Source organism: Coregonus clupeaformis, chromosome 25 (genome assembly GCF_020615455.1).
Source record: "Coregonus clupeaformis isolate EN_2021a chromosome 25, ASM2061545v1, whole genome shotgun sequence".
NCBI lineage: Eukaryota > Metazoa > Chordata > Actinopteri > Salmoniformes > Salmonidae > Coregonus > Coregonus clupeaformis.
This window is the reverse complement of record NC_059216.1, coordinates 19,991,825-20,016,209: the sequence shown is the minus strand read 5'-3', so window position 1 is coordinate 20,016,209 and position 24,385 is coordinate 19,991,825. Positions and strand designations below refer to the sequence as shown.

Genomic DNA, 24,385 nt, shown 5'->3' with positions numbered 1-24,385 from the left:
AAAGGCATTTCCATGTTGTCGTGCCTCTGCTGCTGGCTAACATAAAGGCATTTCCATGTTGTCGTGCCTCTGCTGCTGGCTAACATAAAGGCATTTCCATGTTGTCGTGCCTCTGCTGCTGGCTAACATAAAGGCATTTCCATGTTGTCGTGCCTCTGCTGCTGGCTAACATAAAGGCATTTCCATGCAAAAGGATCCATGAGCACAAACGTGAAGTTCTTAGGAGCATATCAAATTGGGTGTCAAATGAATGCTAAGTTGATATTTTTGGGACATTAAGGCCTAGATACATTTTTCAAATTTTCCATCTAAAAAAAGAGCCGTAAGTACAGGCTTTGATTTCTGGATAAACAGATGAAAAGGGGTTCTTAGAAAACATCTACCAGAAAAGGTATCAGAAATACTGTACATCAAAACACAATAATGACGCCGTAAAGACCCCTGCCAACTAAGAAACATTGTCTTGTTCCGTGTAATTCTGTTGCCAAAAACCCCACATACTGCATCTTGAAGATACACTACACAGTGCAGTCGGAAAGTATTCAGACCCCTTGACTTTTTCCACATTTTGTTACGTTACAGCCTTATTCTAAAATGGATTAAATGGGTTTTTTTCCCCATCAATCTACACACAAACACCCCATAATGACAAAGCAAAAACTGGTTTTTAGAAATGTTTGCAAATTGGACCGGGACCGCCGAGTGATGAAGCGTGTAGAATCATCTGTCCTCGGTTGCAACACCCACTACCGAGTTCCAAACTGCCTCTGGAAGCAACGTCAGCACAATAACTGTTCATTGGGAGTTTAATGAAATGGGTTTCCATGGCTAAGATCACCATGCGCAATGCCAAGCGTCGGCTGGAGTTGTGTTAAGCTCGCCGCCATTGGACTCTGGCGCAGTGGAAACGCGTCCTCTGGAGTGATGAATCACGCTTCACCATCTGGCAGTCCTACGGACGAATAAGGGTTTGGCGGATGCCAGGAAAATGCTACCTGCCCCAATGCATAGTGCCAACATTTGCAATGTTCCAACATCTAGTGGAAAGCCTTCCCAGAAGAGTGGAGGCTGTTATAGCAGCAAAGGGGGGAACCAACTCCATATTAATGCCCATGGTTTTGGAATGAGGTGTTGGACCAGCAGGTGTCCACATACTTTTGGTCATGTAGTGTACGTTCTAATTCCTCTCCCTCATGAGGAGGGAGGATAATGAGAGTTCACACAAGTAACAAGTAAAGGTAGACCTACTAATTAGTCAGTGATTTTACTGACCTCAATTCTGTTTGAATGACTAAGTGATTAAAACTCGTAATTCTGTTACCAAATTGGTAATGGAATACCCAAAACATCAGTAATTACGTTTGTGTGTCACCGGAGGATTTGAGCTCTACTGATAAATTACTAGATTGTTTCAGTTGCGACCCGTCATTCAGGGCAGGTAAGGCAGAGAACCTGTTTAGCTAAAAAAAAATGGTCTCTTTTCTTGAGTAAGGCAGCTCCAAAATGCAGGTGTTTCAGCCTAGCTCAGTGCTTTCTGTGGTGGTGGGGCAGCCCGCGGAAAATACAGAGCTTAGGGGTTGGTAATGTTCTCTAGTTGTGCTGTGATTGGCTCAGTGTTCTGTCACTCATGGGGACACTGTCACTGCAAAATCTATGGGGAGAGTTCAAAAATTCAATCCCCTTGGGGAGAGAAATTATAGCTAAAACGTATCGGTGATCATCGGCCATTGGACATAAACATTACACAACAAGTTGGAAATCGCAAATTCAACAATGAGTGGTTTGGAAGGAATCAGTGGCTCTGTCGTAGCCGGCCGCGACCGGGAGTCCCATGGGGCTGCGCACAATTGGTCCAGCGTCGTCCAGGGTAGGGGAGGGAATGGCCGGCAGGGATGTAGCTCAGTTGGTAGAGCATGGCGTTTGCAACGCCAGGGTTATGGGTTCGATTCCCACGGGGGGGGGCCAGTATAAAAAAAAAAAAAAATGTAAGTCGCTCTGGATAAGAGCGTCTGCTAAATGACTAAACATGTAAATGTAAAAAAATTTAACTGCAAGCGTTGCAAAGCAATCACTAGCCTGCTATTCAGTGGAGAGGATGTGTGGTCCAAGTCTGGGTTTAAGAGTCTCTCTTCCAAGCTTAAAAGGATAAACATTCAACACCAGAAATGACTTCTGCCAGGTTCAAAACAACTGGAAACTCTGAACTAGGAAATCTCAGACTTCAGTGAGTTCAAGACAACTGGGAACTCGGGGGTGGAGGGGTGTGGGACGGGGGGAATGAGCTTCTACTGGGAAAATACGTTTTGAACGGTCATCCAACTCAAAATTCCAAGTCGGGAACTCGGGCCTCTTTTTAGAGCTCCGACCTGAAGATCACAGACGTAATGATTCAACCTTTTTTTCCAGAGTTCCCAGTTGTCTTGAAAGCACCATAAATCCAGAGAATGCCAGACTTTGATGACCAAGTTTGATGACAATATTTGCCCACAAGAAGGACCGCCGCGCCACCTTCCTGTTTAAGTGAGCACAGCACAACAAGGTGAGTCCAAAAATGTCTTGTATGCTGCTGCATAAATGATGTAATATGCCAGGGAGATATGTATACTGTAGCTAAGAAAGTAATATTAAGTGTATGCTGTGTAGTAAGCTGTTAGTAGCCCATGTGCCTCACCCTAATAACTTGGTCCATTTTCCCCTCATAACTTGGCCTACTGTTCTGACTTGGTGTTCAGGGAGAACACTGTAAGAACGGCCCATGTTCTGAATTCTGTCGCTGTACATTTCAAAAGTGCTGAACAAATAGTTATATTGACTACGTCCGTCCCGGCTCACTCATTAATGTCTTAATCTAAATTACGGATTGCCTCTTATCCGCTTGGCGTCCCCTTATGCCGTAGTTTGTACATCTCAATTGTCAGTAGAAACCACATTTGTTTAAGCAAGTCAGCCATATCAGCTATGTTTTTTTTTTTAAAGGCAGTAAATTAGGCTGAATGAACTGTTGCGCTGCCAGACAAGGCTCCGCTGATAGCCAGGTGTAGCAGTGGTAAGGATTCACTCCATGGTGCTGAAAATAAAACTCTGCTGTTGGGACGGCTTTATGGAGGCCCTAACAGTTTGTGGGCACCGTTTGGCACCGTTATAGTGCAATTAATGTATTATTTAGTGTTGTGTTGTGGCTTTGCTGGCATGCATCAGTCTTTGCCCCACCAAGATTGACATGCTAAAATCGCCACTGATTGTATTAGTGATTTAAATATGGTCACAACTTCCTCCAGCTAAATCAAGACAAGGCTGAGGTACTTATTGTTGGAGCCAAAGCACAGAGAGAGAATCTGGCCGCACATTATAATTCACAGGCAATAAAGATAAAACACCAGCTAAAAAACCCAGCTGTTAATTTAGATTCGGAACTCAATTTCCAATCAAACATCAGGAATGTGACCAAAACAGCTTTTTACCACCTGAGGAACATTGCCAAGGTGCAGCCGTTTCTCTCTCAGGCTGATACAGAAAGACTCATCCATGCTTTTATTACAAGCAGGCTTGACTACTGTAATGCTCTCCTGTCTGGTCTACCCAAGAAAGCCATTGGTCAACTGCAAAACATACAGAATGCTGCAGCACGGGTACTGACCGAGACCAGACGGAGAGCACACATTACACCGGTTTCAAGGTCTCTGCACTGGCTGCCTGTGAGTTTTAGAATACATTTTAAGATTATTCTATTGGTTTTTAAATCAATCCACGATTCTGCACCACAATACATGTCAGACATGCTTTTAAGTTATGTACCCAGTAGGTCCCTCAGGTCCTCTGGCACTGGCCTTTTAACTACCCCAAAGCCCATGACCAAGAGGCATGGAGAGGCAGCCTTTAGTTACTATGCCCCCAGCCTCTGGAATAGCCTGCCAGAGAACCTGAGGGGGGCTGAAACTGTGGACATATGTGACTAGTTCCAGGAAACTCAAGCGTATGTTGCGAGTCACTACTTCACAGGAGAGGCATTTGAACGTAAACTTTTAGATTGTAAGTAAACATCAGAGCCAGTGTTTATCTACAGCAGCGCCGTCTACTATTATTACATTACATGTCTATTGTGGAAGTATACACTCACCGGCCAGTTTATTAGGTACACCACCCCGTTCACAAAAATGGATCGCTCCTACAAACAGTGAGCCGCGTGGACGTGGCTTGCTAAATAAAGCAGGCAGACAGGCATCGAGGCATTCAGTTACTGTTCAATTGAACGTTTGAATGGGCAAAACCCAAAACTAGTGACCTAAGAGGCTTTGAGCGTCGTATGATCGTCGTTGCCAGGCGCACCGGATCCAGTATCTCAGAAATTGCTTGGGCCTTTCACGCATTCTTTCCCCCCAAAAATTTGGACATACAAAAAACACTGTCAGTCATCCAGGTGAAAACAGCTCGTTGATGAGCGGTCGAAGGAGAATGGCAAGAATCATGCAAACAAACAGGCGGGCCAAAAACAGACAAATAACAGCGCAGTACAACAGTGGTGTGCAGAACAGCATCTCAGAACGCACAACTCGTCGGTCCTCGTCACGGACCATCACCATCACCAACACTGGACCATTATGGAGTGGCAAAGACATTGCCTGGCCCGACGAATCCCGGTTCCTGTTGCGTCATGCTGATGGCAGAGTCAGGACTTGGCGTGAGCAGCATGTGTCCATGGACCCATCCTGCCTGGTGTCCACGGTACCGGCTGGTGGCGGTGGTGTAATGTGTCCAATCTGCAGCAAAATGCGTGACGCGCCATCACGGACCAACATGCCTGTGGAACGTTTTCTGCTTTGTAGAATCCAGAAGAAGTCAGGCTGTTCTGAAGGCATACACAGACACCAATAGTGACCAGAGAGATGAACGAGACAGCAACAGAGGATATGACTCAGGGCAGAGCATGATGTTAGAACAGAGTAGAACAGGAAGTTCCTACTGGGACAGCAGGCATGCTAAAGCCTCCAGCCTGCCCCTGTGACCTGGCAAACACACACACATCTAGAGAGAGAGAGACACACACACACACACACACACACTCACACACACACTACAGACACACACACTAGAGACTAGAATGTTTATTTTGATACCGAGAGCAGGTTTAGTATCACAGTGAACAAATAGACCGCCATCGCCCTCAATCAGGCCTTAATGGTAGAACCTTCCAGAAGGACAACCATCTCTGCAGCACTCCACCAATCAGGCCTTAATGGTAGAGTGGCCAGACGGATGCCACTCCTCAGTAAAAGGCACATGACTGCCCGCTTGGAGTTTGCCAAAAGGCACCTAAAGGACTCTCGGACTATGAGAAACAAGATTATCTGGTCTGATGAAACCAAGATTGAACTCTTTGGCTTGAATGCCAAGCGTCACGTCTGGAGGAAACCTGGCACCATCCCTACGGTGAAGCACGGTGGTGGCAGCATCGTTCTGTGGGGATGGTTTTCAGCGGCAGAGACTGGGAGACTAGTCAGGATCGAGGCAAAAATGAACAGAGTAAAGTACAGAGAGATCCTTGATGAAAACCTGCTCTGGAGCGCACAGGATCTCAGACTGGGGCGAAGGTTCACCTTCCAACAGGACAACATCCCTAAGCACACAGCCAAGACAACGCAGGAGTAGCTTCGGGACAAGTGTCTGAATGTCCTTGAGTGGCCCAGCCAGAGCCCGGACTTGAACCCGATCGAACATCTCTGGAGAGACCTGAAAATAGCTGTGCAACGACGCTCCCCATCCAACCTGACAGAGCTTGAGAGGATCTGCAGAGATGAATGGGAGAAACTCCCCAAATACAGGTGTGCCAAGCTTGTAGCGTCATACCAAAGAAGACTCTGTAATCGCTGCCAAAGGTGCTTCAACAAAGTACTGAGTAAAGGGTTTGAATACTTATGTAAATGTGATATCAGTTTTTAAATTTGCAAAAATGTATAAAAACGTATTTTTGCTTTGTCGTTATGGAGTATTGTGTGTAGCTTGATAAGAAAAAAACAATGTAATCAATTTCAGAACAAGGCTGTAACTTAACAAAATGTGGAAAAAGTAAAAGGGGTCTGAATACTTTCCGAATGCACTGTATACACAATTCCTGGAAGCTGAAAATGTCCTAGTTCTTCCACGGCCTGCATACTCACTCCAGACATGTCACCCATTGAGCAGGTTTGGAATGCTCTTGATCGATGTGTACGATAACGTGTTCCAGTTCCCGCCAATATCCAGCAACTTCGCACAGCCATTGAAGAGGAGTGGGACAACATTCCACAAGCCACAATCAACAGCCTGATCAACTCTATGCGAAGGAGATGTGTCGCACTGCATGAGGCAAATGGTGGTCACACCAGATTCAGGTTTTCTGATCCACTCCCCTACCTTTTTCTTAAGGTATCTGTGACCAACAGATGCATATCTATATTCACAGTCATGTGAAATCCATAGATTAGGGCCTAGTTAATTCATTTCAACTGACTTATTTCCTTATATGAACTGTGTAACTCAGTAAAAATTGTTGCATGTTGCGTTTATATTTTTTGTTCAGTGTATTATTTCAGTTTGTGAGTGTGTGATATGGGGGTTAGATGTTTATTTCGACATTATAAAGATGTTATAAACAATAGCAACACTGCAATGTTGATCTGAGCCTTGCTTTTGGAAAAACACATTAGCGTCGGACTTTGGGCTATCGCAGATGCATTTTACATTTTAGTCATTTAGCAGACGCTCTTATCGAGAGCGACTTACAGGAGCAATTAGGGTTAAGTGCCTTGCTCAAGGGCACATCGACAGATTTTTCACCTAGTCGGCTCTGAGATTAGAACCAGCGACCTTTCGGTTACTGGCAAAACGCTCTTAACCACTAAGCCATCTGAGATGCACCTCACCCAACGTCACTCCTCCACTTTTGGTCACACCCACACAATGGAGATGCACACGCACGACTAACACAGCTCATACTTGGCCTGCCTGTTAGGGTGCTGGGCCAGAGAGAGAAACTCCTAAATCAGATTTTCTAAAATCATGCGGACCCCAGTATTCCTCTCTCCTCAACACCTCTTTAAAAACTAGCGGATAAAAGGTAAGTCACTGCACATAGAGAGCCACTGCGACAGAATCAGCTGTTCTCCTATTTTAACAACATAAATCAAAGTTATGTCCCACCAAGCCCCAGGCCATGGGTGAAGAGGAGTGTGTCAGGAAAATAGAACTACGTCAAGCTTAAATAAACCTGTGTGTACCACTGGTGTGAGCTCCTGGTCTGTGTGTCCCACTGGTGTGAGCTCCTGGTCTGTGTGTCCCACTGGTGTGAGCTCCTGGTCTGTGTGTCCCACTGGTGTGAGCTCCTGGTCTGTGTGTCCCACTGGTGTGAGCTCCTGGTCTGTGTGTCCCACTGGTGTGAGCTCCTGGTCTGTGTGCACCACTGGTGTGAGCTCCTGGTCTGTGTGCACCACTGGTGTGAGCTCCTGGTCTGTGTGCACCACTGGTGTGAGCTCCTGGTCTGTGTGCACCACTGGTGTGAGCTCCTGGTCTGTGTGCACCACTGGTGTGAGCTCCTGGTCTGTGTGCACCACTGGTGTGAGCTCCTGGTCTGTGTGCACCACTGGTGTGAGCTCCTGGTCTGTGTGCACCACTGGTGTGAGCTCCTGGTCTGTGTGTGTTATTTGGGTCTGTGGCGTGATGGAGAGGAGAGGAGAGGAGAGGAGAGGAGAGGAGAGGAGAGGAGAGGAGAGGAGAGGAGAGGAGAGGAGAGGAGAGGAGAGGAGAGGAGAGGAGAGGAGAGGAGAGGAGAGGAGAGGAGAGGAGAGGAGAGGAGAGGAGAGGAGAGGAGAGAGGCCAAATTGGCACTGAGACTCTGGTGGAAGCTCTAGTCATCATTTATTCATGTTGGACCCGACCACTCTCCCTCTCTGACACTGACTCACAAACCGACTACTGCTGACTCAGGGAGTGGAGAGAGTAGCTGGACACTGACTCACAAACCGACTACTGCTGACTCAGGGACTGGAGAGAGTAGCTGGACACTGACTCACAAACCGACTACTGCTGACTCAGGGACTGGAGAGAGTAGCTGGACACTGACTCACAAACCGACTACTGCTGACTCAGGGACTGGAGAGAGTAGCTGGACACTGACTCACAAACCGACTACTGCTGACTCAGGGAGTGGAGAGAGTAGCTGGACACTGACTCACAAACCGACTACTGCTGACTCAGGGAGTGGAGAGAGTAGCTGGACACTGACTCACAAACCGACTACTGCTGACTCAGGGAGTGGAGAGAGTAGCAGGACACTGACTCACAAACCGACTACTGCTGACTCAGGGAGTGGAGAGAGTAGCTGGACACTGACTCACAAACCGACTACTGCTGACTCAGGGAGTGGAGAGAGTAGCAGGACACTGACTCAGGGAGTGGAGAGAGTAGCAGGACACTGACTCACAAACCGACTACTGCTGACTCAGGGAGTGGAGAGAGTAGCTGGACACTGACTCACAAACCGACTACTGCTGACTCAGGGAGTGGAGAGAGTAGCAGGACACTGACTCAGGGAGTGGAGAGAGTAGCAGGACACTGACTCACAAACCGACTACTGCTGACTCAGGGAGTGAGAGAGAGTAGCTGGACACTGACTCACAAACCGACTACTGCTGACTCAGGGAGTGGAGAGAGTAGCAGGACACTGACTCAGGGAGTGGAGAGAGTAGCAGGACACTGACTCACAAACCGACTACTGCTGACTCAGGGAGTGGAGAGAGTAGCAGCAGTACTAAGTACATAATGATGACCAGTCCACTGGGCCAATCCAACTCAAGAGCAGACCAACCTATCACTTCTTCCACTGGTCCCATTACTTCCAAATAACTGTGAGTCTGACTAATGGTGCTATGATCTGATATGCAGGGAGTGACCTACCTAGATGATTAACGTTAAAAAAGACACTCTTGAAAAACCTCAGATAGAAGGCTGAAACGGTTTCAGCTGGGTCATTGGACTGGTAAATCCAGGGGTATTTCAGATTCCTGACAGCCTGCCTGACAGCCTGCCTGACAGCCTTCCTGACAGCCTTCCTGACAGCCTTCCTGACAGCCTTCCTGACAGCCTTCCTGACAGCCTTCCTGACAGCCTCCCTGACAGCCTCCCTGACAGCCTCCCTGACAGCCTTCCTGACAGCCTCCCTGACAGCCTTCCTGACAGCCACCCTGACAGCCTTCCTGACAGCCTTCCTGACAGCCTTCCTGACAGCCTTCCTGACAGCCTTCCTGACAGCCTTCCTGACAGCCTGCCTGACAGCCTTCCTGACAGCCTTCCTGACAGCCTTCCTGACAGCCTTCCTGACAGCCTTCCTGACAGCCTGCCTGACAGCCTGCCTGACAGCCTGCCTGACAGCCTTCCTGACAGCCTTCCTGACAGCCTCCCTGACAGCCTCCCTGACAGCCTTCCTGACAGCCTCCCTGACAGCCTTCCTGACAGCCACCCTGACAGCCTTCCTGACAGCCTTCCTGACAGCCTTCCTGACAGCCTTCCTGACAGCCTTCCTGACAGCCTTCCTGACAGCCTGCCTGACAGCCTTCCTGACAGCCTTCCTGACAGCCTGCCTGACAGCCTGCCTGACAGCCTTCCTGACACCCTCCCTGACAGCCTTCCTGACGTCACAGCTGAGGGCTGAGGCAACACAACACAGGCACAAAGCCCTGAGCCAAGGCAACCCAACCAGTCTGGCCAGCCACTAGGTCTACGTGTAACAACGGGCTGCAGTATTCAGCAACACACCTGTTGAGAAACACAGTCACCTGACGAATCCTTTTATAACCGCCTAGACCTTATCTTCCTCTTACGACCCACTAGACCTTATCTTCCTCTTACGACCCACTAGACCTTATCTTCCTCTTACGACCCACTAGACCTTATCTTCCTCTTACGACCCACTAGACCTTATCTTCCTCTTACGACCCACTAGACCTATCCTCTTACGCCACCCACAGACCTATTTCTCTAGACCCACTAGACCTTATCTTCTCTCACGACCCACTAGACCTTATCTTCCTCTTACGACCCACTAGACCTTATCTTCCTCTTACGACCCACTAGACCTTATCTTCCTCTTACGACCCACTAGACCTTATCTTCCTCTTACGACCCACTAGACCTTATCTTCCTCTTACGACCCACTAGACCTTATCTTCCTCTTACGACCCACTAGACCTTATCTTCCTCTTACGACCCACTAGACCTTATCTTCCTCTTACGACCCACTAGACCTTATCTTCCTCTTACGACCCACTAGACCTTATCTTCCCTCTACGACCCACTAGACCTTATCTTCCTCTTACGACCCACTAGACCTTATCTTCCTCTTACGACCCACTAGACCTTATCTTCCTCTTACGACCCACTAGACCTTATCTTCCTCTTACGACCCACTAGACCTTATCTTCCTCTACGACCCACTAGACCTTATCTTCCTCTTACGACCCACTAGACCTTATCTTCCTCTTACGACCCACTAGACCTTATCTTCCTCTTACGACCCACTAGACCTTATCTTCCTCTTACGACCCACTAGACCTTATCTTCCTCTTACGACCCACTAGACCTTATCTTCCTCTTACGACCCACTAGACCTTATCTTCCTCTTACGACCCACTAGACCTTATCTTCCTCTTACGACCCACTAGACCTTATCTTCCTCTTACCCGACCCACTAGACCTTATCTTCCTGTTACGACCCACTAGACCTTATCTTCCTGTTACGACCCACTAGACCTTATCTTCCTCTCTACGACCCACTAGACCTTATCTTCCTCTTACGACCCACTAGACCTTATCTTCCTCTTACGACCCACTAGACCTTATCTTCCTCTTACGACCCACTAGACCTTATCTTCCTCTTACGACCCACTAGACCTTATCTTCCTCTTCCGACCCACTGGTTAAACGTTGAGGAAAGACTGGGCTGAACAGGGTCAACAGCTGTAAAATATTTCAACAGATATTGACATAGGAGCTAGAATTATGACGGTCAGGTGGAGTAGAGGTAATATTTCATGGAAGGCACCTATAGAGGTGTGTTGCTGCATGACGTCACTACATAAACAACGCGAGCCTGATGTCCTCCTCACATGGTCTAGCCTGGGGAATAGGGGAGGTTCACATGGTCTAGCCTGGGGAATAGGGGAGGTTCACCTGGTCTAGCCTGGGGAATAGGGGAGGTTCACATGGTCTAGCCTGGGGAATAGGGGAGGTTCACATGGTCTAGCCTGGGGAATAGGGGAGGTTCACCTGGTCTAGCCTGGGGAATAGGGGAGGTTCACATGGTCTAGCCTGGGGAATAGAGGAGGTTCACCTGGTCTAGCCTGGGGAATAGGGGAGGTTCACATGGTCTAGCCTGGGGAATAGGGGAGGTTCACATGGTCTAGCCTGGGGAATAGAGGAGGTTCACCTGGTCTAGCCTGGGGAATAGGGGAGGTTCACATGGTCTAGCCTGGGGAATAGGGGAGGTTCACATGGTCTAGCCTGGGGAATAGGGGAGGTTCACATGGTCTAGCCTGGGGAATAGAGGAGGTTCACATGGTCTAGCCTGGGGAATAGGGGAGGTTCATACATTGTCAGTGTAACTACAGTATGTACAGTGAGGGAAAAAAGTATTTGATCCCCTGCTGATTTTGTACGTTTGCCCACTGACAAAGAAATGATCAGTCTATAATTTTAATGGTAGGTTTATTTGAACATTGAGAGACAGAATAACAACAAAATAATCCAGAAAAACGCATGTCAAAAATGTTATAAATTGATTTGCATTTTAATGAGGGAAATAACTATTTGACCCCCTCTCAATCAGAAAGATTTCTGGCTCCCAGCTGTCTTTTATAAAGGTAACGAGCTGAGATTAGGAGCACACTTAAAGGGAGTGCTCCTAATCTCAGCTTGTTACCTGTATAAAAGACACCTGTCCACAGAAGCAATCAATCAATCATATTCCAAACTCTCCACCATGGCCAAGACCAAAGAGCTCTCCAAGGATGTCAGGGACAAGATTGTAGACCTACACAAGGCTGGAATGGGCTACAAGACCATCGCCAAGCAGCTTGGTGAGAAGGTGACAACAGTTGGTGCGATTATTCGCAAATGGAAGAAACACAAAATCACTGTCAATCTCCCTCAGCCTGGGGCTCCATGCAAGATCTCAACTCATGGAGTTGCAATGATCATGAGAACGGTGAGGAATTAGCCCAGAACTACACGGGAGGATCTTGTCAATGATCTCAAGGCAGCTGGGACCATAGTCACCAAGAAAACAATTGGTAACACACTACGCCGTGAAGGACTGAAATCCTGCAGCGCCCGCAAGGTCCCCCTGCTCAAGAAAGCACATATACAGGGCCATCTGAAGTTTGCCAATGAACATCTGAATGATTCAGAGGAGAACTGTGTGAAAGTGTTGTGGTCAGATGAGACCAAATCGAGCTCTTTGGCATCAACTCAACTCGCCGTGTTTGGAGGAGGAGGAATGCTGCCTATGACCCCAAGAACACCATCCCCACCGTCAAACATGGGAGGTGGAAACATTATGCTTTGGGGGTGTTTTTCTGCTAAGGGGACAGGACAACTTCACCGCATCAAAGGGACGATGGATGGGGACATGTACCGTCAAATATTGGGTGAGAACCTCCTTCCCTCAGCCAGGGCATTGAAAATGGGTATTCCAGCATGACAATGACCCAAAACACATGGCCAAGGCAACAAAGGAGTGGCTCAAGAAGAAGCACATTAAGGTCCTGGAGTGGCCTAGCCAGTCTCCAGACCTTAATCCCATAGAAAATCTGTGGAGGGAGCTGAAGGTTCGAGTTGCCAAACGTCAGCCTCAAAACCTTAATGACTTGGAGAACATCTGCAAAGAGGAGTGGAACAAAATCCCTCCTGAGATGTGTACAAACCTGGTGGCCAACTACAAGAAACGTTTGACCTCTGTGATTGCCAACAAGGGTTTTGCCACCAAGTACTAAGTCATGTTTTGCAGAGGGGTCAAATACTTATTTCCCTCATTAAAATGCAAATCATTTTATAACATTTCTGACATGCGTTTTTCTGGATTTTTTTGTTGTTATTCTCTCTCACTGTTCAAATAAACCTACCATTAAAATGATAGACTGATCATTTCTTTGTCAGTGGGCAAACGTACAAAATCAGCAGGGGATCAAATACTTTTCCCCCTCACTGTATGAGGACTAGATCTGTAAAAGTATGAGTGAGGTCATTATTAGGGAAAGACCGATAATCAGCAGAGACGACGTATCGGGCCGGTATCTGCCTCTTCTAGTCTGTCGGCCCTTCTCTATTAGCTTAGCTGATAGTCCCTCTACATAGCAAGTTTGCTGCTATGCCAGCCACCACTCGCCACCCAGCAGCAAGCTAGCTCCTTCTCCAACAGAAAAGGTGCAGTACTGAGAAACGGATGAATTGACACAGTGACCAAAATCTAACTCCTGTTGCAAATATTAGTTTACTTATTTCACTAATAATGAGGCTCGTATAACTGGCATATACATTCCTCTTACTGAATTTCCACGTGGGTGAGGATATTGGAAATTTAATAAAAGCCTATTGGATGATAACTTGTTTTTAACTAGGACAGAGGAATTTATAACTGATTTTTTTCCCGACATAACATAGGTACAGCAAATCCCCTTTTTATATGGGACACTTTTAAAATGTGCCTTTAGAGGCCATGCAATTCAGTACGCATCTCGAAAACAAAAGCAATTTAGGTGAAAAGAGTCCACACTAACAAAGGAAATAAAAGGTCTAACAGAACAGATAGATGGCAATAAAAACTGTACCATAGAGGCTCAGAATAAATTAGAGGAAAAACTAAAAGAAATGGAGAAACTTATTCAAGAAAGATCAAGTGTAATATATTATAAAAATAAATAGAAATGCTACCAAAAAGAATTTACTGAAACTGGTTACAAATGATGCAGTCACCCATGATTCACCAAATGATATTTTGAAGGAGGAAACAAAGTAGTTTAAGCATATGTTTTAGTTTCAGTCGCCTCCATCTCCTCTAACTGAAGCAAATTGTAGAGATTTTTTTTCTATTGATAATGTCAAATTAACAGCCATACAGAAAGACTCATGTGAAGGTGAAATTACAGAGGAGGAACTTCTGGATGCAATTAAAGACTTTAAGTCCGGGAAAACTCCAGGGTTGGATGGCATACCAGTCGAGGTATACCAAACCTTTTTTGATGTACTCAGAGGACCGTTAATAGCATGTTTTAACCACTCCTATGTAAATGTTAGATTATCAGACACTCAAGAAGAAGGTCTGATTTCATTATTACTGAAACAGGATACAAGTGGAAAATATAAAGATCCAGTCCAATAAAAAATATACATATATTTATATTTTTAGGGGGTAGATCAGCTTTAATATTGCAGATAGATTGTAACTTCCATCAATGTAATTGTCTGCATCACTTCCAAACCCCCATGTTTTTTTTATCTCGCAAATATATACACACATACATATATACATACATACACGGGCGGTGTGTTTGGGATCATTGTCATGCTGAAAGACCCAGTCGCGTTTCATCTTCAATGCCCTTGCTGATGGAAGGAGGTTTTCACTCAAAATCTCACGATACATGGCCCCATTCATTCTTTCCTTTACACGGATCAGTCGTCCTGGTCCCTTTGCAGAGAAACAGCCCCAAAGCATGATGTTTCCACCCCCATGCTTCACAGTAGGTATGGTGTTCTTTGGATGCAACTCAGCATTCTTTGTCCTCCAAACACGACGAGTTGAGTTTTTACCAAAAAAGTTCTATTTTGGTTTCATCTGACCATATGACATTCTCCCAATCCTCTTCTGGATCATCCAAATGCACTCTAGCAAACTTCAGACGGGCCTGGACATGTACTGGCTTAAGCAGGGGGACACGTCTTGCACTGCAGGATTTGAGTCCCTGGCGGCGTAGTGTGTTACTGATGGTAGGCTTTGTTACTTTGGTCCCAGCTCTCTGCAGGTCATTCACTAGGTCCCCCGTGTGGTTCTGGGATTTTTGCTCACCGTTCTTGTGATCATTTTGACCCCACGGGGTGAGATCTTGCGTGGAGCCCCAGATCGAGGGAGATTATCAGTGGTCTTGTATGTCTTCCATTTCCTAATAATTGCTCCCACAGTTGATTTCTTCAAACCAAGCTGCTTACCTATTGCAGATTCAGTCTTCCCAGCCTGGTGCAGGTCTACAATTTTGTTGCTGGTGTCCTTTGACAGCTCTTTGGTCTTGGCCATAGTGGAGTTTGGAGTGTGACTGTTTGAGGTTGTGGACAGGTGTCTTTTATACTGATAACAAGTTCAAACAGGTGCCATTAATAAAGGTAACGAGTGGAGGACAGAGGAGCCTCTTAAAGAAGAAATTATAGGTATGTGAGAGCCAGAAATCTTGCTTGTTTGTAGGTGACCAAATACTTATTTTCCACCATAATTTGCAAATAAATTCATAAAAATCCTACAATGTGATTTTCTGGATTTTTTTCTTCTCAATTTGTCTGTCATAGTTGACGTGTACCTATGATGAAAATTACAGGCCTCTCTCATCTTTTTAAGTGGGAGAACTTGCACAATTGGTGGCTGACTAAATACTTTTTTCCCCACTGTATGTGTGTGTATATATATATATATATATATATATATATATATATATATATATATACACACACATATATATATATATACACATATACACACACACACACACACACACACACACACATATATATATATATACACACACACACACACACACAAAAACAAATTAATAATAATAATAAGGCTTGTGTCGACGTGCCCGGATATGCATGCAATAGCTAGCTAAGCAGATAGCTATGTGACCTATTAGCAAAGATTACGATAACTGACCCTTTCATCTGTGGTGTTAGCTAGCTAGCTATATTAGCTACTATGCTAGCTAGTTGGCCAGATAACCATGGTGCTAAGATATCAGATAGGCGCTAATAGCCAACGCAGCTAGCTAACGTTAGCTGGTTATCATTTTTACAAGAACCATCTGACTTGCGGTGTAACGTTAGCTATTTACTGGTGTGGTGATCGAACCAGCCGCAATCGTATCCGTAAATTGACAGTTGATAGCCGGATTAGAAGGTTGTTGTAATAGGGAAAGAAGGAAGTGTTTTTAAATGCTTGAATAAAAAGGTTGGCAATAGGTTTAGCTACCTAAGAATCTTCCTGCATGTTTATGGAGCAAGTTAGCAGTAGATCAGCGGGCGTTTGTGTGCGTTCTCACTTCTCAAACTATGGTCAGATTTGAGTCATTCAGACAGAACGTGCATCGTTGTTTCATAATTTTTCCTACCCTCGCTCTCCTCGTTAGATTATTATGCACATTTATGTCTTGGTAGCAAATGCCATTGAGCTAGTTGTCATAGTTGCAGTAAACAGCACCAAATGATATGAGCGATGGAGAGAGATGTGAAAGGGAGGGGAGTTACAGCCTCGCTCTATCCAATTGTAGCAGTAGGAAGACGTTACAACCCGCCCATTTCTTGACAGATAGCTGAACTAGCCAATTGAGTTCGTTTGTTTTTCAGCCAGGCAGCGGAGTTCTTTAGAGATGCGTCCTGACAGCTGAAAAAAATAAAAAAATAATTCCAGATGCCTCCGCTTACCTATATGATGTCCAACCGGCCTCACAAGCGCAGACCACGTGTAACCACGCCAGCCCAGGACGTGTAACCACGCCAGCCCAGGACCTCCCCAGACCACGTGTAACCACGCCAGCCCAGGACCTCCCCAGACCACGTGTAACCACGCCAGCCCAGGACCTCCCCAGACCACGTGTAACCACGCCAGCCCAGGACGTGTAACCACGCCAGCCCAGGACCTCCCCAGACCACGTGTAACCACGCCAGCCCAGGACGTGTAACCACGCCAGCCCAGGACCTCCCCAGACCACGTGTAACCACGCCAGCCCAGGACGTGTAACCACGCCAGCCCAGGACCTCCCAGACCACGTGTAACCACGCCAGCCCAGGACGTGTAACCACGCCAGCCCAGGACCTCCCCAGACCACGTGTAACCACGCCAGCCCAGGACCTCCCCAGACAACGTGTAACCACGCCAGCCCAGGACCTCCCCAGACCACGTGTAACCACGCCAGCCCAGGACCTCCCCAGACCACGTGTAACCACGCCAGCCCAGGACCTCCCCAGACAACGTGTAACCACGCCAGCCCAGGACGTGTAACCACGCCAGCCCAGGACGTGTAACCACGCCAGCCCAGGACGTGTAACCACGCCAGCCCAGGACGTGTAACCACGCCAGCCCAGGACGTGTAACCACGCCAGCCCAGGACGTGTAACCACGCCAGCCCAGGACGTGTAACCACACCAGCCCAGGACCTCCCCAGACCACGTGTAACCACGCCAGCCCAGGACGTGTAACCACGCCAGCCCAGGACCTCCACATCCAGCTCCTTTATCTGCGGAAACGTCTGAGACCAGCCACCCGGACAGCGGATGAAACTGTAGGTTTGCCACAACCTGTCAGAAACCGTCTCAGGGAAGCTCATCTCCTCACCGGTCTTGACCTGACCGCAGTTTGGCGTCATAACAGACTTCACTGGGTAAATGCTCACCTTCGATGGCCACTGGTACCGGGCAGATGGCAGACCGCGTGTATGGCGATGTGTGGGCGAGCGGTTTGTCCATGTCAACGTTGTGAACGGAGTGCCCCATGGTGGCGGTGGGGTTATGGTATGGGCAGGCATAAACTACATTTTATCGATGGCAATTTGAACGCGCAGAAATACCGTGACGAGATCCTGAGGCCCATTGTCGTGCCATTCATCCGCCGCCATCGCCTCATGTTTCAGCATGATAATGCACGTTCCCATGTCGCAAGAATCTGTACACAATTCCTGGAAGCTGAGAATGTCCCAGTTCTTCCTTGGCCTGCATACTCACCAGACATGTCACCACCCATTGAGCATGTTTGGGATGCACTGGATCGACGTGTACGACAGCATGTTCCAGTCTCCACCAATATCCAACAACTTCACACAGCCATTGAAGAGGAGTGGGACAACATTCCACAGGCCACAATCAACAGCCTGATCAACTCTATGCGAAGGAGATGTGTCGCGCTGCATGAGGCAAATGGTGGTCACACCAGATACTGAAACATGGGACCAACACTTGTGTTTATATTTTGTTCAGTGTAGGTTATATAATTGATTAAAAAACAGATGTATTCCCGAAGCTGTTCGTTCATTATATTGATTATTTACCACACGCATGCTGCACACATATAATGTAGCCTATTGATAATCTGTCAGGCAGAGAGAGAGCCTGAAACGGCTAGTTGCCGCGTGGAGCATGGAGCTCACTGAAGACCGACAGCGGTTGGGATAGGAAAGATGTTATGATATCTACTAGTAAATGCTAAGGCAAGAATGGGTATGCAAATCAGGTATTTAAAAAGTTCAAAGTCTTGGTTGAATATTTGCGGTGTGCAATTCAGTCTTCATAATTATTTTGTGATTAATCATTTCTGATCAGTTTTTATGATGTAGCAGCTTTCGTCTGTTTCCCGCCGTTTCAATTGAAGGGTGTTGCGCTAGTCTGTTGCGCTAGTCTGTTGCGCTTGTTGTGGTAAAACCATGTGTGGTTATTATGAGCATAACAACATCAAATGTTGGCTTCAACTTGGTTTCCATACAGAGTGTTCCAATACAAAAGGGAACCAGGTTTCTGGTCGCTTTCTCGGTTTTAAAACATGATACAGTAACCCCTCAATAACTCTTCAACATCTCAAAATGGCGAGACTGACTTCATTAGTGTGATTAGTGTCATAATAGACTTCATTAGTGTGTTTGTGTCGGGAGCATGCCGTCTATTTAGTCAGGCAATGCACACATAATTCTGACATATTTTAGATATAGAAATTATGTGAATGTCAATACATAATGCCATTGGGTAGGCCTATAATCTTTTAAAATTTTATTCTTAAAGTGGTAATGCATACATTCGTTTTTTTCTATAGGCTATTACAATTAAATATAAAATGTAAGTCCTTGAATATTAAAATATATCTGGTAGAATAATGGTTAGTAAATTATGCTAAGGGGGCCCCATAAAATTATATTTTGTATTTTCAGAAATTCTGTTTTATTTTTTTTTACAATTATTCATAGACAAACAACAAAAATTGATGTTCTGAGTCAACGCTTAGATCACATCAGAATGCCGTTTTTGACGTCTGGAAAAAAAAAACAACAAATTTAGCTAATTTTCCCCCAACATCGGACACCCCCTAACATCGGACACCCCCTAACTTCGGACACCCCCTAACTTCGGACACTCTAGCGGTTGGAGGACTGAATCACCTCGAGCTCAACATTTAAATGGACTGGAAAATAACGGTAAGTTTAGCGACTAACGACACCCTTCTAGCTAGCAGACCACCGATTTTCAGTGCAATTTATGTAAGTTAAGTTAGGTTTTGAGAGTTTTCAAAAAAGTTATATGTACACATTTTGTGGAACATGCTGTATATTGTAAAATTCGACTGCGCGACAGACCACACCTCATTTAATATCCAACTTTTTACCTCTGAAATATAGCTAACGCATTTTCTAATGTTGCTAGCTTAGTTGCTAAATGTTGATAGAACTGCTAAGTAAGCAAAAAGGAAATCAATTGTAAGCGTTAGATAATACATATCACGAAAACAGCTGCATGTTGTCAAGCTTTACCATATAGATAATACATATCACGAAAACAGCTGAATGTTGTCAAGCTTTACCGTATCAAAATTGGAGTCCTCTGACGGAGGCGTTTTGCACAATCTGCAAAAATATATTTGGAACTTTGAACCATGAACTTTTTGACACCTATCACTGTTGGCTATGTTTCATCTTACAACAGCTACATAGAGGCAGTATTTAGTCAAATGTTACAACGTATGCATCAATTTTTAACTAATTTTCATTACAGATAACATCAAACAGCTTTGAAGTAAAAATGTTTATACATATTCAGATTGAGTTATCTTTCTAAAATGTGTATGGTATGCAAAAGGTATTTAGCTACGTGTTTCATGTTTTTCATGAAACATGCTCTGTCTAACACTACTTTTTCTCAAACTGCAGCACAGAAAAGGAAGAGAAAAGCTCCACCGGTCACGTCTGTCACTCCACCCATGGCACCGCTCTCAGGTACTTCATCATCTGTTTTTCTCTCTCTCTCGGTTGTATCAATTACTATCGTTGTTGAAGAACTTCTACATTTTGCAAAACCATATTAAATCAATTATCATTATTATTTTATTTTTTATAAAAGAAGACCACCTGCTGTGCTGGCTGCGGGGAGCATGATCCGCCTGCAAGCTCACCTCAGGAGTGTAGATCCGAGGTGCCATGGGTGTGCTGTGACTTCTGCCAGCACTGGTTCCACTGCAGGTGTAGCAGTGGGATCCAGAGGTAGCGGTGGAGCTGGATTTTTATTGTGATTTTTGTGACAATATAGGGGATGGAGGTCGAGATTTAATTGTTTGTTTTGTTTGTGTTCATATGAAATTATTTATTTGTACAAAAAAATAAAATGTCTAAAATATAATATATATATATTTATTCAACCCATCTTGTGTATTTCTTCCTTTAGTTTCCAAGTGCATCTCTGCAACAAACTCCAACAGTGTTTTCATTGTTTATGTCAATGGACATAACTGAAATTAAAGTTTTATGATTACTGCAACTCGCTGTTGGCTGGGCTCCCTGCCTGTGCCATTAAACCCCTACAACTTATCCAGAATGCCGCAGCCCGTCTGGTGTTCAACCTTCCCAAGTTCTCTCACGTCACCCTGCTCCTCCGCACACTCCAATGGCTTCCAGTTGAAGCTCGCATCTGCTACAAGACCATGGTGCTTGCCTATGGAGCTGTGAGGGGAACGGCACCTCCTTACCTTCAGGCTCTGATCAGTCCCTACACCCAAAACGAGGGCACTACGTTCATCCACCTCTGGCCTGCTGGCTCCCCTTCCTCTGCGGAAGCATAGTTCCCGCTCAGCCCAGTCTAATCTATTCGCTGCTCTGGCACCCCAATGGTGGAACAAGCTCCCCCACGGCGCCAGGACAGCGGAGACACTTGAAACCCCACCTCTTTAAGGAATACCTGGGATAGTATAAAGCAATCCTTCTACCCCCCTCACCAAAAAAAATAATAAGTTGAATGCACCAATTTGTAAGTCGCTCTGGATAAGAGCGTCTGCTAAATGATGTAAATGTAAATTATTAATACTCATATTTTAGTATTCAACTGTTATCTACTTTCTCAAAACATAAGATGAATCTGTAAAACAAAATGATGAGACATAATTTGGTTACAACACTGAATATGTTTGTGAATAACCATTTCTTAAAGAGTCCACAGGAGGGCGCACCGGGCTACGCAATGAAAAGTTGACAGCAAGTCTATTTTTAACCGGGAGGCTAGCCAACTAGTCAACTATCTAGTAAACATTTCAGATACGAGGTTGGTGTCTCTTTTTTCAACAAAATTAAACAGATATATCTTGTAATTGAACAAAATAGTAAGGTGGCCGATAACTGGGGACCGTATGCCGATAATGCGGGACGTATTTTTTTTGGCTAAACCGCTTATCAAAAAGCTGATAATAGTAGTATTTCCAATGAAATGTCAAACATGCTAATTGCTAACCCGTTAGCTAACATTTTTACGACACCAATAAATCACAAAAAACGTTGATGGCTTGATCACAAGATAACACTGTCGAAGGTAATATATTTCTTAAACGCTGTTGAATGCGCCGATAATACAGGGGTCCCACGCTAGATTTTTTTTGTGTGTAATTCTCCTTTAACTGCATATCTAGCAAGAAAGGAATGTGTCTAGCAATGTTTCGGCTGATAGGCACTGCTGCAGCACACGTCACGGCAGAGTTTGAAAAACAATTGCCACCAAATTGATACAAATAATCATGATATAGTTCTGTTGGGTAAAGCCTAATATGCAGTTGATATTTAATTGAGAAGGTTTTTGGGGTTAGTCTTTGTCTAGCACCCACAAGACGGTTATCATTAGCATCGCTAACTGGCTACATATGGACTGATCGACAAAAGGTGCGCACCAAACAGATGGACAGGAGCAATATTGCTGGAAATTAATGAGCAGGTATTGTGTGTTACGTTTGGCTTTTCAAGCAAATAGTGGCTTACCAGGTGTGGGATAATGTCAATGTGGCTTTGAAGTTGGGATGCACATTTTGGTCAATTTTATTGCCGACTAACCAACCCCCATTAACCGGTTAACAAACGGTTAAATTAGATCCAAACAGTAAAATGACGTGACCAACAGAAAATGCTATTCTTAAAGTGGTAATGCAATACTATGCATGGAAGAAATGGACATGTTTTTAATTAAGAGCTTAAAAAACATGCAACAATAGCAAGCCTATTCTCGCATATTATTGAACTTGCAACTACTGTAATGAAGCAGAAAATGTAATACATCATTTTCAAACATTTGCCAAATTGCAATTTGTGGGAAAACAGTGTTCTAAAAGACGTTTCACGTGACAAGAGATAAACATCTCCGTTAGAAACTTAAGAGGGAAAACGTAAATAGGATGGGTTGTTAATATGACTAGGATTGTGCCATTGGAAAGAAAGTTGATACGAAACCCAGTAGAAGAGGAGAGAAACGCTGTCAAACGTTGTTGGTTGCTAGGTTAGCGCTGTCAAACGTTGTTGGTTGCTAGGTTAGCGCTGTCAAACGTTGTTGGTTGCTAGGTTAGCGCTGTCAAACGTTGTTGGTTGCTAGGTTAGCACTGTCAAACGTTGTTGGTTGCGAGGTTAGCTGTTGTTGTTAGCTGCTTCTCTCTACCACTGCGGCTGGCAGTAGCCTAGCATCGACGCTCCACTCTGGCCTGTCGACCCGGACTACAGACAGCCGTTAGTTGAGGTAAGAAAGCTACTTTCTAACTAGAAACTCACTGGACATTACTATTTTCTGCTAAATAATTCCGGTCGACCAAGACACTGTTCCTGTTTTATGACTGACGAGATTTGTTAAATTCTGACACCATTTTAATTCCACGAAATTATTCAAATAAACCTATAGACTGATAAGCATGACAGATACAATTTAATTTTCAGCAGCTAACCGACAAATGGTTAACCGTTAAAAGTGTAACGGAAACACTTTAGGAAGTAAAGCTAAGCAACGATATGTAAGTATTAAATCCACTAATACCAATCATGTTACATAGAAACATCTATATTTGTAATATTGAACAACTTGACTTATGGTCAGCGCAATCTTAAAAATTGCCATAGTAATGACTGACACCAATTCGCCTTTGGTAGGGGTGAGCAAATTGTCTGTGGTATTGACTTTTGTGACTATAAGAGTGACAATAAAGATGACAACAAGTAATTCAAACAAGGACCCAGAATACTGGGAAAAAGTGGCTCCAGGTCCTGAAGAGGAAGGACGTGCCAGCTCAAGGCAGGGTCGGCACTTCGCCGAGTAGGAGTTTGGTTTACGAAGGGCACTTTTGATGTCGCAAACAGGAGTTTCCCCGAATGGAAAGAAGTGAAACATGGAAGCCCTCCGCTTGCCCCTCCATCTTCAACGTCGAGGGTTACAGTGTGGGGGGGGTTACTGACTCGACCATCATCGACAACATTGATGACCTCAGTGTCAAGGAATAAACGGAGGCGGCGGTGCGAGTCAGTTAAAGGTAAGCTTAGCTAGTTATGCTGACAGATTTGTTTAGGCCTGCAGCAGCTAATTTTAGCCAGTAACGTTAGCGGTCAACAAGTGTTGCTTGCTCTAGCTACGTGTTATGCATCTCAATGACCCACAACCATAAAAAATGGAAGTGTTACAAAGTCGACAATTTCCACAATACCATTAAAACAGCCATCACATATTATATAGTATGCACATAGCCCAGAGTTCAACAGTATGGATGGGGGAGCTCGGTTAGACGGGATGGATGGGGGAGCTCGGTTAGACGGGATGGATGGGGGAGCTCGGTTAGACGGGATGGATGGGGGAGCTCGGTTAGACGGGATGGATGGGGGAGCTCGGTTAGACGGGATAGATGGGGGGAGCCTCGGTTAGACGGGATAGATGGGGGAGCCTCGGTTAGGACGGGATGGATGGGGGAGCTCGGTTAGACGGGATGGATGGGGGAGCTCGGGTTAGACGGGATGGATGGGGGGAGCTCGGTTAGACGGGATGGATGGGGGAGCTCGGTTAGACGGGATGGATGGGGAAGGTCGGTTAGACGGGATGGATGGGGGAGCTCGGTTAGACG

At 45.5% G+C, this 24,385-nt stretch overlaps 1 protein-coding gene across 3 annotated transcripts in view; it reads right to left on the bottom strand.

The window, feature by feature from the left end:
* Nucleotides 1-24,385, bottom strand: part of LOC121539126 (protein numb homolog) — a 135,340-nt gene that overhangs the window by 80,176 nt on the left and 30,779 nt on the right. The gene's annotated exons all lie outside the window — the stretch shown is intronic.